The sequence below is a fragment of the Bos indicus x Bos taurus genome, chromosome 8, assembly GCF_003369695.1.
Source record: "Bos indicus x Bos taurus breed Angus x Brahman F1 hybrid chromosome 8, Bos_hybrid_MaternalHap_v2.0, whole genome shotgun sequence".
In the NCBI taxonomy this organism is placed as follows: domain Eukaryota; kingdom Metazoa; phylum Chordata; class Mammalia; order Artiodactyla; family Bovidae; genus Bos; species Bos indicus x Bos taurus.
Window position 1 is genome coordinate 65309489 of NC_040083.1, and position 17023 is coordinate 65326511.

The 17023-nt window shown below is 40.2% G+C and overlaps 1 long non-coding RNA gene across 1 annotated transcript; it reads left to right on the forward strand.

Moving 5' to 3' along the window:
* The first annotated feature begins 6199 nt into the window (after positions 1-6199).
* Positions 6200-16952, forward strand: LOC113897258. The gene is made up of 4 exons (XR_003512308.1): positions 6200-6587; positions 10278-10460; positions 15899-16137; positions 16843-16952. It is a non-coding gene; the product is annotated as an uncharacterized LOC113897258 (long non-coding RNA).
* The last annotated feature ends 71 nt before the right edge of the window (positions 16953-17023 follow it).

Consider the following 17023-nt stretch of genomic DNA (forward strand, 5'->3'; position numbering starts at 1 on the left):
TCATGGCTGCAATCACCATCTGCAGTGATTTTGAAGCCCCCCAAAATAAAGTCTGCCACCGTTTCCACTGTTTCCCATCTATTTGCCATGAAGTGATGGGACCAGATGCCATGATCTTAATTTTCTGAATGTTGAGCTTTAAGCCAACTTTTTCACTATCCTCTTTCACTTTGATCAAGAGGCTCTTTTGTTCCTCTTCATTTTTTGCCATAAGCAGGGTGTCATCTGCATATCTGGGGTTACTGATATTTCTCCCAGAAATCTTGATTCCAGCTTGTGCTTTATCCAGCCCAGCATTTCTCATGATGTACTCTGCATATAAGTTAAGTAAGCAGGGTGACAATATACAGCCTTGACGTACTCCTTTTCCTATTTGGAACCAGTCTGTTGTTCCATGTCCAGTTCTAACTGCTGCTTCCTGACCTGCATATAGATTTCTCAAGAGGCAGGTCAGGTAGTCTGGTATTCCCATCTCTTTCAGAATTTTCCAGTTTATTGTGATCCACACAGTCAAAGGCTTTGGCATAGTCAATAAAGCAAAAATAGATGTTTTTCTGGAACTTTCTTGCTTTTTTTATGACCTCTAGATATAGGACTCTGGAAACCCCATTTCTGCTTTGTCAGGTATCTCCCTGCTGGGCTCTCAGTGACAAGAGAAGAGTGAGACTAGAAAAATACAGAAGGAAGAGACTTTCTTATTCCTATTTGTCCTGCATTCCTGTCAACATCACTGCAGTATTTGGTCTTCACCCAGTGGCAACTAGCTTCAGAATAGCATCCCAATTTGCAGTTTTCCCAATACTTGAAAAACAGCCCTATCACACCACCACAGAGATACCAGGTAGTTGGCACCATGGCCCTCTCTGTGGGTCTGACCTCCAGTTCATTGGGCTCCATGTCCACTCTTGTAAATTTCAATAATCCCCACTATCTCCCTCTCTTTTCCCCATCCCTTGGTGTGGTAACTCTTTCCTGTAGTTATTCTCCTAGGATATCTCAGATTCTCTTTCTGCCTTTTAATTTCTTTAGTACTTGGTTAACAGTTCTTTATATTAAATTCTCTCTCTTAAAGTAACTAACATGATTTTTGTTTCCTGACTGGACCCTGAATGATGCTGTTGAATTTTTAAATCTTTTCTTTTGGATTTTTTGCATGTTATGGCATGCTTTTGTTGTTAGGAATTTTCCAGAGGCCAATCCACTTCCCTCCACCCCTTAAAGAGCTCATCAGTTGTCCTAACAGCGATCATTATCTAACCCATCTTTTTCTACTGATTTTGTTTAAAATATTTTTGATATATAGACCTTAACCATTTTTATGTCCAATTAATCAATGGTTTTTTTTTTTTTTGGTCACTTTTTCCCTTTGCTTTTATGCTTTGAGAAGTCCTTTCCACCTAGAGATCAGAAAAAATAACAAGTGGTTTTTCTTTCTGCACTATTGTTGCCTCAGTTTTTGAGGTTTCAAAAAGTTGAGAACCACTATAAGAATGTATTTTGCTTTGTCAATGAATATACATATACAGGTTTATATAAAACTGAAACAAAAATTATATCATAAAACCATGTTTGAGGTGGAAGATTTTACTACTTACAGAATATCCTTCACATTTCTCAGCTCCTATACAGTTAGCAGCAGTCTGAATTCTAGCCAAAGGGATGTATATCAGAAACACTATATGCAACTTCCAAGAAGTGTCCTTAAATGGAAGGACCATGTCCTTCTTGTTCCTTTACCTTAACTTGCTGACTGAAATATGAGTGTGATGGCTGGAGCTAAAACAGCCATCTTGAACCATGAGGTGACCTTGAGTCTGATGAAACAACAGACAAGTGGCCTGAGTGTTTGAGGGATTGCTGGTACAGAGCCACCTGAAGACTGGACTGCCTACATCTTGACTTTAATGCCAGGAATTAGCAATTATACTTTAATGTGAAAAAGTAAATCATCATCTTGTGTTTTACTGTTACTTCCATCAAACTTAATGTTCACAAATAGATCTTCTGTAGAGTTTATGCCAATTTATGTTTCCACCAACAATATATGAGAGTGCTGCTTCTCTACAGTGTCAACAATAGATGTGGTGTCAAAATCTGGATTTTGGGACTTCCCTGATGGCTCAATGATAAAGAATCCGGCTGCCAGTGCAGAAGACATGTGTTCAATCCCAGACCTGGGAAGATCCCACATGCCATGAAGCAACAAAATCTGTGCACCACAACTATTGAGCCTGTGCTCAGAGCCTGGGAACAGCAACTACTGAGCCCATGTGCCCTAGAGCCTGTGTTCTGCAACAAGAGACTAAGTTGTAAGTAAGTTGAGTTGCTTAGTCATGTCCCAACTCTGTGACCCCATGGACTGCAGCGCGCCAGGCTTCCCTCTCCATCACCAACTCCCAGAGCTTGCTCAAACTCATGTCCATCAAGTTGGTGATGCCACCCAACCATCTCATCCTCTGTCATCCCCTTCTCCTCCTGCCTTCAATCTTTCCCAGCATCAGGGTCTTTTCAAATGAATCAGTTCTTCGAATCAGGTGGAGCTTCAGCTTTAGCATCAGTCCTTCCAATGAATATTCAGGACTGATTTCCTTTAAGATTGACTGGTTTGATCTCCTTGCAGTCCAAGGGACTCTCAAGAGTCTTTTCCAACACCACAGTTCAAAAGCATCAATTCTTTGGTGCTCAGCTTTCTTTATGGTCCAATTCACACATTCATACATGACTACTGGAAAAAGCATAGCTTTGACTAGACAGATCTTTGTTGGCAAAGTAATGCCTCTGCTTTTTAATATGCTGTCTAGGTTAGTCATAGCTTTTCTTCCAAGGAGTAAGAATCTTTTAATTTCATGGCCGCAGTCACCATCTGCAATGATTTTGAAGCCCTCCAAAATAAAGTCTGCCACTGTTTCCACTGTTTCCTATCTATTTGCAATGAAGTGATGGGAGTGGATACCATGATTTTAGTTTCCTGAATATTGAGTTTTAAACCAGCAAGAGAAGCCACTGCAATGAGAAGCCCACACACTGCAACTAGAGAGTAACCTCTGCTCACCACAACTAAAGAAAAGCCCACACAGCAACGAAGACCCAGCACAGCCCAAAATTGTTCTTTAAAAATTAATTTTAAAAGAAGTTTGGATTTTGATAAGCTTAAAAGTGGGGGGAAGAAAATCTTATTTTTAATTTATATTTCTCTTTTTGTGAATTAGGCTGGATATCTTTTATGTAATGATGATATTTATTTCTTTTCCTGTAAACTGGCTGAAAATAAATAATTTTCTGTCAGGTACTTGATTCCCGCCCCCCCCCCCATTTCTAGGAATCTTTATATATTAAGAAAATTAATCATTTACCTGTGATATGAGTTGCAATTTTTTTTCAGAATTTGTCTTCTGATTTCTTTCTCTCTCTATCTCTCTCTCCCTCTCTCTCTCTCTCTTTTTTGTTTTTTCTGTCATAAAGAAGATTTCTAAAGGTTTTGGGAGAAGCCTGTAATCAAATTTTAAAAGCTTTCCCCTGGTATTTAAGTTCTAGAAGAAATCCAAAGTTGTAAATGATACACTCATTTTGTTTGCTGGGACTTTTATGGATTTGTGCTTTAAATTTACATCTTTGAATGTAATACATGAAATATGAGCCCAACGTTATGTTTTATTAAGTGGCTGGCTCCAAAGATAAATTTTTTTTTAATTTACAAACTCTCATGTTTATTTGGTTCTATTTCTAGATTTTGTATTTTGGCCCACTGGTTTGTCTATTCATATGCCAAAACTATGTTTGAATCACTGAGGTTTTATATTTCCATATCCAATAAAGTTGGTCCTCCTCATTGCTTTCCTTTAAAAAAAATTGTTGGCTATCCTTACTTGTTTAATTTTTCATATAAAAATTTTAATCAGTTTGTGTAGGTCTAGAAAAAAACCCTGGTGACATATTTATTGGGATCTCATTCAATTTACCAATTAATTTAGGGACAACAGGTATATTTAGGAAGTTAAATATTCTAATCAAATTTTTTGTTAGTTCTAGGAATTTTATAGGTTTTGATTGCTATTGCAAAAGGTGCCTCCTTTTCTATCCTGTTATCTAACTGGTTATTGTTAGTGTATGTGAAGTCTATTGATTTCTGAGTGTTAATTTTATACTGACTCACGGAGAAGGAAATGGCAACCCACTCCAGTGTTCTTGCCTGGAGAATCCCAGGGACGGGGGAGCCTGGTGGGCTGCCGTCTATGGGATCGAAGAGAGTCGGACACGACTGAAGTGACTTAGCAGCGGCAGCAGCAGCACCCTTTTAAAATTCTCTTATTGTTTTTAGTAGCCTTTCAGTTGATATTTTTTAGGCATACAATTACATCTAGAAATGTAGATGATTTTACATCTTCATTTTCAATTCTTGTGTCTTGGACAGATTTTGTAGTGTAACAGTGGTTGTACTCCTGGCTCCAGTATTTTCCCTCCTTCCTTTTATCCAAGCTTGGATCAGCAGCCTTTCTCACCTTTCTGTGTTAGTCAATATCCTCTGAATAAAGTCCTTTTAATTTAAAGTCAGAACTGGTTCCTTTATCCAAGAAACTTGACTAAAAGTTTTCATTTTGCACAAACACTGTCCAATGACACATCATCAACAGGAAAATCTGTTGCCATTTATTGAAGCCTTGCTGTGTGCCAGGCAGTGTATCGAGTCATTTGCATATACTGTATCGATCAATTCCTAGAGAATGCACTTTTCCAGTCCCTGATCACTGTAGCAAATTTGAACTCATCCTTTTCACATTTCTTCAGAGAGTCTCTGGTTTTGTGTTAGCAGTAGACCTGAAATGTAAGAGGCAGGTTAACATGCTTACGCTTTTATTATTTGTTTTGACATTATAAAAGCTTCCCTGGTGGCTCAGATCATAAAGAATCTGCCTGCAATGCAAGAGACCTGGGTACAATCCCTGGGTTGGGAAGATCCCCTGGAGAATGGAACCGCTTACCCATTCCAGTATTCTTGCCTGGACAAATCTGTGGACAGAGGAGCCTGCCAGGCTACAGTCCATGGGATCACAATTAGTTGGACACAACTGAACAATTAACACGACTTTATAAAATCAAGTTTATTAGATTAATAGAGCTTCAAATTTTTTTTAAGCAATGGTACACTATTTCCAAAGCAAATATTAACTGGAAGCCCAGTATACAGAACAAAGAAGATGCAAAGTTTAGGTAGATGTTGCGGTAATAGGTTAGAATTTTGAGATGCTTCTGAGCATAGTCAAAGAAAGCAAAGATGTTCAGAAATATAAGCCATTTCTGGACACAGATTTTGCTGAGTGTTAAAGGTTGAATTGTGTCCCTTTGAAAAGACATGTTGAAGTCCTAACCCCTACTACCTCAGGTAACTTTATTTGGAAATAACAGTCTTCACAGAAGTAATCAAGTTAAAATGAGGTCATTAGGGACGCCCTAAATGACGTGTGTCCTTATAAATAGGAAATTTGGGCACAGACACACAAGAAAGGAAGATATTGTGAAGACAGAGAGAATGTCATTTACAAGTGAAGAAACATGTAAAGCTTAAACTTGGAGAGAGGCATGGACCAGATTCTTCCACTGAGCTCCCAGACATCACTGCTCTTAATCCCTATCCAGCAAACTGAGGCTCACTCCTTATTCGCTTTACTAAGTCTTATAACCTGGTAAACTGGAGAAACAAATTTAAATCAAGTTCTAAAATTCATATCTGGGGCCCCACGCCTCCTGCAATCTTTGGCAAGGCTATCTTTCAAAGACGCATTGTCTTTGCTTTCCCACTTCCTTTCTAGGCATTCAACTTTCTCTCTTAAATTCTCTGGGCCCACTTGATTTCAGCAGCAGGAACCCTACCTAGGGCTGAGAAACTAAATATTAGAGAAAATCCTCAACTAAGACTTTCGGACTCCAGGTGCTAGGTCAGTATTTTGCCCTCTTGTCAACTAATTCTTAATTGCTCCATCCAGGTTCAAGTTCCCAGGAATACTAGGGTTCTTGCAGTCCCAAACTTTCCTCTTTTTCAATTCAGTTCAACTTATACTTTTATTTGAATGTGGCTCCAGGTCTGAAGAACAGTGCTCTAGCAGGGAGAGAAGACGCCAGCCTTCAACTAGCTGTGACCAGGGCGACACCCATCAGTAAATGCACGCCAGGGAACTTCAGGGAGGGCCAAGCTTTGTCCTTGGATCCTGCGCTCTGCGATCTCGGATTCCGGGAGCGCGGAGAGGTTTCGGCGCGGGCCCCCTCCTCCTGGGGGCGGGGCCTCCCGCTCCCGCTCCCGCTCCCGCTCCCGCTCCCGCTCCCGCTCCCGCTCCCGCTCCCGCTCCCGCTCCCGCTCCCGCTTCCCGGCTGAGCGCTGCTGCGGGCCGTGGTCGCGTGAGCTCGGCGCAGCGGAGGAGGGGCCCTGACTTCCGGGCGGCGGAAGGAGACGGGCCGTGTGAGGAAGAGGCGATTTGAAAACACCATTCGGGAGCAAGAGGATGAGTCCCGTGGAGCACGCCGTTGCCCACTGGGCTCTTCCACGCACGTTCTTCCCTTCTGCCTCCGCGCCCGGGTCCCGGCCGGGCCCGCAGGTGAGCGCCCGCCGCCGGTCGGGCCGGGCCCTCTCGGGGTGCGGGAAGGCGCGCGGGACCGTTGCCCCTTGGTCCGCGGCCAGGAGAGTAGGGCGGGCTGGGGTCAGTCTGCATCCCCCGGGGGCAGGGTCGTGGCGCTCCGGCAGAGCAGGGCCTGGGTGCGGAGAGGGGCAGCGCGGGGGCGGGGCGGCCGGCGGGCATTTGAAGCCTTTCAAGGGACTGGGCGGGTTCGCGCGGTTTCGGGTCTAGGAGACTTTTAGGCCGGTGTGCGTTGATTGGGCCCCGCTTCCTGGACTGTGGTCTGGACCGCCGTCCCGGGTGGGAGAAGGAACGATCAGTTCAGTTCAGTCGCTCGGTCGTATCCGACTCTTTGCGACCCCATGAATCGCAGCACGCCAGGCCTCCCTGTCCATCACCAACTCCCGGAGTTCACTCAGACTCACGTCCATCGAGTCAGTGAAAACCACGAGGTCTTCACTTATGGGATGCGGGACCAAAGTCTGGGGTTGAGGATGCGCAGCCATCTCTTAATCGGCCCTCTCAGTTCGGGTGTGGAGTAAGCAACTGAGCAGGTTCGGACCATCGGGCATCTCGGGTGGTCCTGGTCTGGGATATTTGTTCTTTGGAAAGTCAGGTGTCTCCGATTGGCCCCTAGGTAGAGTTTGGAGGAACTCGTGAGCCTAAAGGGTTGGAGAGGAAATTACCAAAGGCCGAGTACAATGTGACTTCTTGACTTTTTTTTTTTGGCGGGTGGAAAGAAGTTGGAAACTAGGGGAGGGTAGTGAGGTGGCAGACAAACTAGCTGAGATTCGGTTCGGTTGAAATCCTGATAGACTAGACTCTCCCTTTTGTTGAAATTAGAAAGCCTGTAGTTGGAGCATATGAAATTCATCTTGAAAACTTTTGAGGCTCACCTGCTTCAAGTGATGTGAGAGCTCAGTCCCTGAGGTTGGTGTTCCTACCATCTGTTCCATACCAGCTACTGTAAAAATGGCTTGTGTTAGTTTCTCAGTCGTATCCGACTCTTTGTGACCCCATGGACTCTTGCATACGCTCTCCAAGGGATTTTCCAGGCGAGAATACTGAAGTGGGTTGCCATTTCCTTCTCTAGGGATCTTGCTCACCCAGGGATCGAACCGGGTCTCCTGCATTGCAGGCAGATTTACTTTCTGAGCCACCAGGGAGGCCGTTTGGTTTGCTGTATTATGAAAATCTTGATTTTAAGCGAAAATAACAGTTGCTGTAGAACTTTGAGTTCCTAGTATAAAAATGTTCCCTGTGTACCATAATAATAATCTTAATAGCTTGAAAAGTCAAGGAGGGGCGGTTAGTCCTGTTAGCTTTCCTAACAGATGGAGAACAGATACTAAGTGGTGGGTAATGCTTGTACATGTGTGTTGGACCCTGATCAGCTACTTAGTGGCTAAAGATAGCACAGAGAATTAAGGGGTGGAGGGTGAATTGATTCGATTTTTCTGAATATCTTGTTCTACTTGTTTTCTTCTCTGGTACTAGATAATAATTGTAGCGAAAGCTCACAAACTGTGCTTGCATATTTCAGAGAGGCCAAGTGAGTATTAGGGCCTTCTTTGTAGTTTTTACTTACTCATATTTTAGACCAGAATAACTGGAGGTGTGGGTGGTCTGAAAGTTTGGTATTGGGGTAAATGAAATAAGGCAAGCCATTTTGCCACCCCTCCCCCAGTTCTCACTAGGACTGCAGTATATGTAACATAAAGTTGGTTTTAAGGAGTTCAGTCTTATTTATGAAACCCTCTTCAAGTCATTAGTAAAGGTTGACACATCTTTAAAATGGTTTTAGCACTACCTTCCTTGCATGGTCTTGTGAGAACTGAAGGCTTTTGTATATCTGCTATTATGCTTGGTATGTACTGGTCATGAGACTAAGAAAATATACATGTTTGTGCTTATAGCATATCTGTTTACCATGCCAGGCACAGTTCTGAGTATTTTACACATGAGCTCATTTGCTCCTCATTCATCTTACCTAGTAACAACTGTATGAGGTAAGCATTATTATTAGCCCCATTTTGTAAATAAAAACTGAGATACAGTGATTTAACTATGGCTATAAAGTGCAAGAGTCTGGATAAGAGCTAGTTGCTCTCTTGCATCTGCTCTTAACCTATGTAGCCAAACCCTAGATGATAGGGCTCTAATGTGTTAAAACCTTGTAACCATGTGAATTTGAATGTAATGTCATAGGTGATTGGCTTCTGGATTCCTTAAACTTCAAGTTTCTGGTCTTGCACCAGCCATTTTATTAATTTTAATGCAAAGCTTCATTTTGCTCAAATTTCTTGAACTCCCACGTGTAGCATTGTGACTTAAAAAAAAGTAGCTAGGCATAGGATAATTATGATAGATCAGGAGAAGTTTTATTTATTCCAGAGACACCTACTCTGGTGGGAATACAGTGCAAGGTAGGGTTCATTATTTTTGTGTGGAAAAGGCTTCAAGAAGGGCTGAGCTAGTTCCAGGTATAGAAGGCTATTTTTTAAAATAGAGGTTAGTTGATGGGAAGATAAAGCTGTAGAGGAAGTTAGGAAGGATGGCTGATCTGTCAAACCCAGGTGTTTTTACTGTACGAAAGTAAAAGGAGCAGCTGAAAGCTTGTGAGCCTTGATCAGATCTGTGTTTAGAAAGAGCCCTCTGGTGATTACCAAATGGACCATGAGGTGGACACTGGTGACAAGGCAGGAATACTAGTGGGGAAACTTGAACAGTCTTGGGTTGAAATAAAGGATTTAAGCAGGGGCTGGGAATGGGTATAATGCACAGATCAAAGATTTTGTGTGTAAGTGGGATAATCTGTGTGTAAATTGAAAGAATGTGATGGAGAACGAGAAGTGCAGTTCGACAGGGTTATACCTGAGTTATTTATTATAATAGTGGCCTAGCTGGTCTTTGTTCCTTAGCCCTCTGTTACACTGTATTTCCTTTTATATTTTTTTTTTCCCTCCTTTTTTTTGTTTCCGGTTTATATCTAGTCTGAACTTTTCCTGGTGTTCAGAATGCTAGTACTTTGATTTTTGCCTATTACCAAGCGTATCCCCTGTTCTTCATCTTTACTGTTTTCCTTGCTCATGAAATGCCCAGTGACTGTCCTTGCTGCATATCTGAATCGTCCCCATTTTCAGGCACCCAGCTTAGGTTCATGAAACTTTTCCTAGCTGTTACAGGCTGCATTCAGTAATAACATTGGTTTAGACTTTGTTTTGCTAGAGTTTCTTGGGGGTTTCTGGGGGCCAGGAGCTTCCCAGTAGGTGCAAGGTATACTTTTAGCAACTCTGTGCTACCTCCCTCTTGTCCTATGAAAACAAAACATTTTCAGAAGTTTTTTTCCTTTTTTATTGAAGTATAAATGTATTAATTGAAGTATACACAAGTTTTCTACTTAGCACATCGCTCGACCCAAGATTCCTATTTAGAACATTGCTTGACAAAAGGTTCCGTAGCCAGAAATATCTTAAGTAAACTGAGGCTTTTTTTTTTTTATTTTTTACTTTATAAAGGTATTTTCCATTTAATATCTTGATGCATTGGCATGGTTATTGTTGATCTTGACAATGTTAGAGTAATTTAAAGGTTAGAAAATACCTTGTTTATTCTCTTATAATTTATCTTTGGTCTGTATTCATTGTTTTTAAATTAATTCTTTCATCATAGTACTCAAGAATGACCAAAAAAAGAAAACGCCAAGATGATTTTCAGAAAGTAAAACTAAAAGTTGGTAAGAAGAGCCCAAGTCAGAAAATGCTACTCTTACAAACTTTAAAACGAAGACTATACATCTGCCTGAGCAGCTGAAAGAGGATGTAACACTTCCAACAAACAATAGAAAACATAAAGGTAAATCATAAACATTTTTTTGATAAGATAGGATTATCCTTGAAGTCATCTAGAATGGTGTACTTTTATGGAAAGTTGTTTTAACTCTTAGGGTTTATTAATGGCTGAAGATTGGAGTTTATCTATTTTTCAGAGGTGATGCTGCCACTACAACTTTCCCACTTCCTCCAGAAAGACTTGCTCAGCTAAAGTCAAAGTGATTTCTCCCTTGTATATTCATTTAATAATTTGTCATCTGGAAGTAATTTTTATATCTTTTTGATGTGTCAAGTTTCTGATGTGACAGGTCTTCAGCTGTTTTTATAGCTCATTAAGATAGGACCCTGTCTTACCCATTTTTGAACCTTTACAATGCATAGCTATTCCAGATTCATAGTAAATGTGAAATTAATTGAAATTTAAGCAGTAGTATTGCTTAAAAATGTAACAGCTTTATTGAAATGTAATTTGCACATAATTTTATTATTTAAAGTGGACAATTCAGTGGTTTTTAATATATTTACATTGTTAGGCTGCTATCACAGTAATCTAGTTTTAAAACATTTTTGTCACTTTAGAAAGAACCCTTCCACCTATTAGAAGTTGCTCCCCATTTCTTCCCCCCACTAGACAGCCACTAAGCTATCAGTAAAGATTTGCTTATTCTGGACTCTTCATATAAATAGAATCATGAAATGTGGTCTGTTGTTACTGGTCTTTCACTTAGCATGTTTTTGAGGTTCATCCATGTTACAGCACATATCAGAACAATACTTCATACCTTTGTATTGTCAAATAGTATTCCAGTGCAGAGCTTTGTCATATTTTTTCACTCAACAGTTAAGTACATTCACATTTTTCACGTTACCCAACTGAAACTCAGTACACATTAAATAACACTTTCCTTCCTCTTCTCCCCCAGGTACTGGGAATTGCTATTGCATTTTTCTTCCTTTATTAATTTGACTGTTTTAGGTACCACATTTCAGTAGAAACTTAAATATTGTTTTGTGTCCGGCTTACCTTCACTTAGTGTGGTATCTTTAACGTTTATTCATGTTGTGGCACTACTAGCATTTCATTCCTTTTTTTTTTTTTAATGGAGTTTATTTTTTAGAGCAATTTTAGATTCATAGTAAAATTGAACAGAAAGTATGGGTCCTCATATACTCTACTCCTTCCCCTGTGGACGCATAGCCTCCCTCACTGGCAGCATCCCACACCAGAGCTGTATATTTGTTGTAAAATACGAACTTGACACATCATTTATACTCAGAGTCTTTGGTTTGTGTTAGGGTTCAGTCTTGGCATTGTACAGTCTGAGTTTTGTGTAAGACAACGGTGTCATACGTGGTGTTTTCACTGTCCTAGAAGCAAGTTGCCCTCAAATATGCAAGCTCTGCATCTATGGATTCAGAAAACCACAATTCATAAACATGATACACCATCTGCACTTGGTTGAATACGTGGATGCAGAACGGTCTGGAGGGCTAACAGTATTCTTCACCACCATGCACTCACAGTTTAAAAGAACATGCCAGTTTCATTTAAAATTCTTCCTAATGAAGTGGTAAAAGTTACTGATCTTATTAAGTCACAATCCTTGAAAACACGTATTTTTAATATTCTGTGTGGTGAAATGGGAAGTGTGCCTGAAGTGTTTTGTCTGCATACCAAAGAATGATGGTTGTCTCAAGGAAATGCACTTGTCATTCTGTTTGTATTTTCTGTGATGGACAATTCAGACTTGGGTATTTGCAGATATTTTCTCAGAAATGAATAAAGTAAGCCTATCAGTTCCAGGAAAATAGTGTCTGTGCTAGAGATAAAATTTGAACTTTCAAGCAAAAATTAATATTTTGGGAGAACTTGTATCCACCATCTGAGTTTTATCTGTATATCCTACTTTTTTGCTCTTCATTTTTTTCATCTCTCTTCATTAGGCTTATTTAGAAGCTGCTGTTGGAGAAGTAAATGGCAACCCACTCCAGTGTTCTTGCCTGGAGAATCCCAGGGATGGGGGAGCCTGGTGAGCTGCCGTCTATGGAGTCGCACAGAGTCGGACACGACTGAAGCGACTTAGCAGCAGCAGAGGGTTTACACACACACACAAAATACATATATATATATAATGAAGGAAAATATATGTATCCTCCTTTATTTCCAAGGACTATTTTAACAGAGCACAGTACTTGGGTTTGGCAGTTTTCTTGTTTGAGCATACTGACAGTAACACTTTGCTCTCTTGATTTCCACTGCCGTTAGGAAGTCAGCTATGAGTCTGAACTATTGCTAATTTATAAAAGTTACTCCCTCCCCCCTTAAGACTTTTCTCCTTGTCTTTTATTTTCTGCAGTTTGACAATGATGTATCCAGGTGTGGTTTTCTTTTTTATTGATTTTCCTTGGAATTCAGTGAGCTGCTTAAATCTGAGATCTTGAATGAAGTGTCTAAACACATCTGAAAAAATCTCATCTTTAAAAAAAAATTAGTGCCGTTTTTCTCCTTCCTTTTAGAGTCTAATTGAATGTGTATAAGACCCACTTCCTGATTTTTCTGTTTCTCTTTATCTCATTCAAACATATATTTGTTGAATTTGTTTTGTTTTTATTTTTCAGTTCTAGAGTTTCTGTCCAGTTATTCAGCACTGTTTGTGGAAAAGACTATTGTTTCTATTTTGGATTGCTTCTGCTCCTTTGTCTAAAATCATCAGTTGACTGTACTTGCAGGCCTGTCTTGGGGTTCTTGCATTAACCTATGTTTGTCTGTCCGTTCACCAGTACCATACTGTCTTGAGTACTGTAGTACAGTCAGTCTTGAAATGGAGTGGTGTGAGTCCCCAACACTGTTCCGCTTCAGTCTCATATGGGGTAGTCTAGTGTTTGCCTTTGTGTATAAACTTCAGGAATCAGTTTGTTGATAACTATAAAGCTGGGGTTTTGATTAGAATTGTGTTGAATCTATAGATCTAGTTGGGAAAAACTGTTGTGTTAACTACTGAGATGATGCATAACTGGGACTGTTTTATTTAAGAGCTCTTTTTACTTCCAGTTCACCTTACTCTGGAAGGGAAAGCCCTTAAGGGTCCAGCTTGAAGTGAGGATAATATACCAGAGTCCCCGTGTTTGTCCGGCTCTGGGGTTTGACTTTTCCCTGTGAGGCTTCCAAAAGGTTACTTCAGTTTTCCAGCCTTTTCGTTGGAATTGGCAGCAGCCCTTGGAACTTGAGTGCTATGGTCTTGCTTTATTTTGGGGACCCAGCAATTGTTCATCATCTTGTTACCTCTTGAATGCTTTTGAGTTGTTAAAAACTATTTCATCCAGCTTTTAAAGTTATTTTCAGGAAGGGAATCAGTTCTAATTTCCTCCTCTATCATTGCTGAAAATGATTTTCCCCAGTTTCCTGCCTCCCTCATAGAATTGGTGGTCAGTGTATTTAGACTTTAAAATTTTGTGTAAATTCTTGGAGGAGCAGGATGAATTCTCCCAACTTTCGGATGTCTGTTGACACCTTCCAGACAGTAATAGGTTATACTGCTTAAGATAAACTTAAGTAGATCTTCAAAAGCTCTACCTGTGGTGAAGAAATGTTGCAGTTGAGTTTTTGTGTGGTTCGTATAAAATGTGCCTTGGTTTTGGACACTGAACAGTTGGGCAAAGAACCTACCAGTAGTTTTGGGTTTGTAGTATATAGATTGCTAGTCATCTGTCCCAGTTTTCATTCATTCTTTCTCTTTGTGATAGAATTCCCAGTTTTTTGCTGGGCATTTGCTTTGCTGTGCTATGCTTACTCACTCATGTGCCGACCCTTTGCGACCCCATGGACTGTAGTTTGCCAGGCTCCTCTGTCCATGAGGATTCTCCAGGCAAGAATACTGGAGTGAGTTGCCATGCCCTTCTCCAGGGGATCTTTGCAACCCAGGGATGGAACCCAGGTTTCCACATTGCAGGCGCATTCTTTACTGGCTGAGGTACCAGGGAAACTCAAGAATACTGGAGTGGGTGGCCTATACCTTCTCCAGGGGATCTTCCCAACCCAGGAATCGAACTGGGGTCTCTTGCATTGCAGGCGGATTCTTTACCAGCTGAGCTAAAAGCTCACATACATGTATATGTTTAAGCAGACTTCAGATCCAGCTAATTTTATTCTTCCTGTATATCCCCCTTTCTCCTAGTCTGTACCAGCATTGTTTCTTGCGCTTGTCACGTCTTGGCCTGTGTTGCTCAAATAGACATACAGCTACTTCTTTGTTTAGAGTCTCATAACTGATTTTTTCTTTTTCATCAGCAGAAATGAAAGAACTTCTCAACCATGTTACTCCTGTGCTTGCAGAATTGATTTTAGTGTCCTTAGCTTTCAACTCTTTGTGATCTGGTTCCATTTGTCATTCTCAACCCTACATTTGATACCCCAATAACACCAAATATTAAAAAGGTCCCTTCCCTTGTATTTGTGGTGCGTTACTACTGTGTCCTTTCTCATGCCTAATCCAGGGTTAACTTTTTCTTTTAAAATAAGTTAGTTTCAGATATTTTTTTAGTTTAATCAACTTTCATGTTTCTGAACATGGAAATAAATAGGTTCTGCTGTTGAATGCAGTGTAGCCTGGAATCTGCACTGTGTTTATATAGTGTTTATGTATCTAGTGGTTTATATCCTAAGTTGCAAATTTTGTTTTGTTAAGATAATCTATTAGAACCTTTTTTTGAAATTTCTATCACGCTTTGAAAGAAATGTGTTTTATATGGCTAGGAAAAAGTGATTTTAATATGCGAGTCATAAAATTAAGTTGTTTCAGAATCGGGCTTATCTAAACCATTCTCTTGTTTCACACATAAGGAAATTGTGGCCAGGAGAAATTAGTGATTCTGTTAAGTCAAAATTAGTTAGAAGCAGAATCAAGGTCTATTGTGAGTTTCATCCTAATATAAATATCTGCTTAAAATCTTCAAGTGTGTTGAAGTTGTCAAGTGTTCTTATCCCCATATTACATATAGGATTACCAATTCAAGGGCCTGTATTTTTTGTGTGAATAGCAACTTGGGTAATGAACTGAGCAGTATGCATTCTTAATTTATGCCTTAACAACTCTGATTCTGTAATGAATGGTTTACTTACAGTCGCTTTTATATACCTACCTTCTTGGCAATGCATTCTGGGAGAAATGAAGTGAAAGTGAAGTCACTTAGTGGTGTCCGACTCTTTGTGACCCCGTGGACTGTATGTAACCTGCCAGGCTCCTCCATCCATGGGATTTTCCAGATAAGAATACTGGAGTGGGTTGCCATTTCCTTCTCCAGGGGATCTTCCTAACCCAGGGATTGAACCCGGGTCTCCCGCATTGCAGGCAGACTCTTTACCCTTTGAGCTACCAGGGAATCTGGGAGGAATAGTTAAGTATTTAAGTGAAGCAGGCATGGTAGATACAACACGTAACAGTTATGTGTCTTTGTTTTTAGCATCAAGCATTGCACGATTCTCTCGAATAATGTAGATCATCTTTTACTGAATTTAACGCTGTTTGATATCATGGTCTCCCTGGCAAATGCCTCAACTTTGCAGAAGGATTCCAGTTGGATAGAAAGGATAAGGAAATTTGTAACAGAAACCCTTGAAGATGGCTTTAGGCTAAATAGTAAGCAGCTGAACAGATTGCTTGGAGTCTCTTGGAGGTTAATGCATATATAGCCAAACAGAGGTAGGTGTTAATGCTTTGTCCAGAGGAGCTCTTAATGCATGCTGTTAATATTTAGAGTCTAGCTTTGAGTTCATAACTGTCAAACATTTCACATAGTCATTTACGTTCAAGCCATAAAAGGTAGCTAGCATAATCATGAAGGAATATCTCCTTGAACCCTGATGGCTGAGAAGACCCCTTTTTAAGTGGGTAGGTCCACTCTTAAGCTGATGGATAGGTTTTCTACTGGATTACATACTTGGAGTGAAAGGAGGCAAGTTTTATTAAGAGGAAGTGACATTGAGCCTAAGGATGAAGAAATACTCTTTTCTGATCTAATTTGACTAGAAATTGATACTTATCTCTTTACCTTTCTTGTAACTTGAAGTTATGTTGCATTAAGTCAATTTTTAGTGTGACTTACTAATTCTTTTCATTCATAACAGAACTTTCCTGGTTGGTTCCTGGCTTATCTACCTTTCTAGTATTCTGTTTTTTGTTGTCCTTTCCTAGGTTTGTTGTCTCTTAGGAAAATTTGTACTGCAATTGCTGGTTGGTTTGACTTTTGTATTAGGCCATTGATGTAGGATTTTGATGGTAGTGGTCAGTTTGTGGCTAAAATCTGCTTTGTCATAGGAACAAGGTGCTTCTGTGCTTTTTAGAAGAATTATGGTGCTGGTGAAGAAACATTTTGACTCACATGCAGTTGTTTTCTCTTGTTTTTAGAGGCTACAGAGTCTCTCATAAAGGCAGTTTATACATTGTATCAGCAGAGAAGCCTTCTCATTCCAGTTCGGACTTTGTTACTGAAGTTTTTCAGTAAAATCTATCAAAAAGAACTGAGAGCTTATAGAATCTGGTACATTCCCTTTGTTATTTTGCTTTTCTTTTTCTTACCAGGTTACTT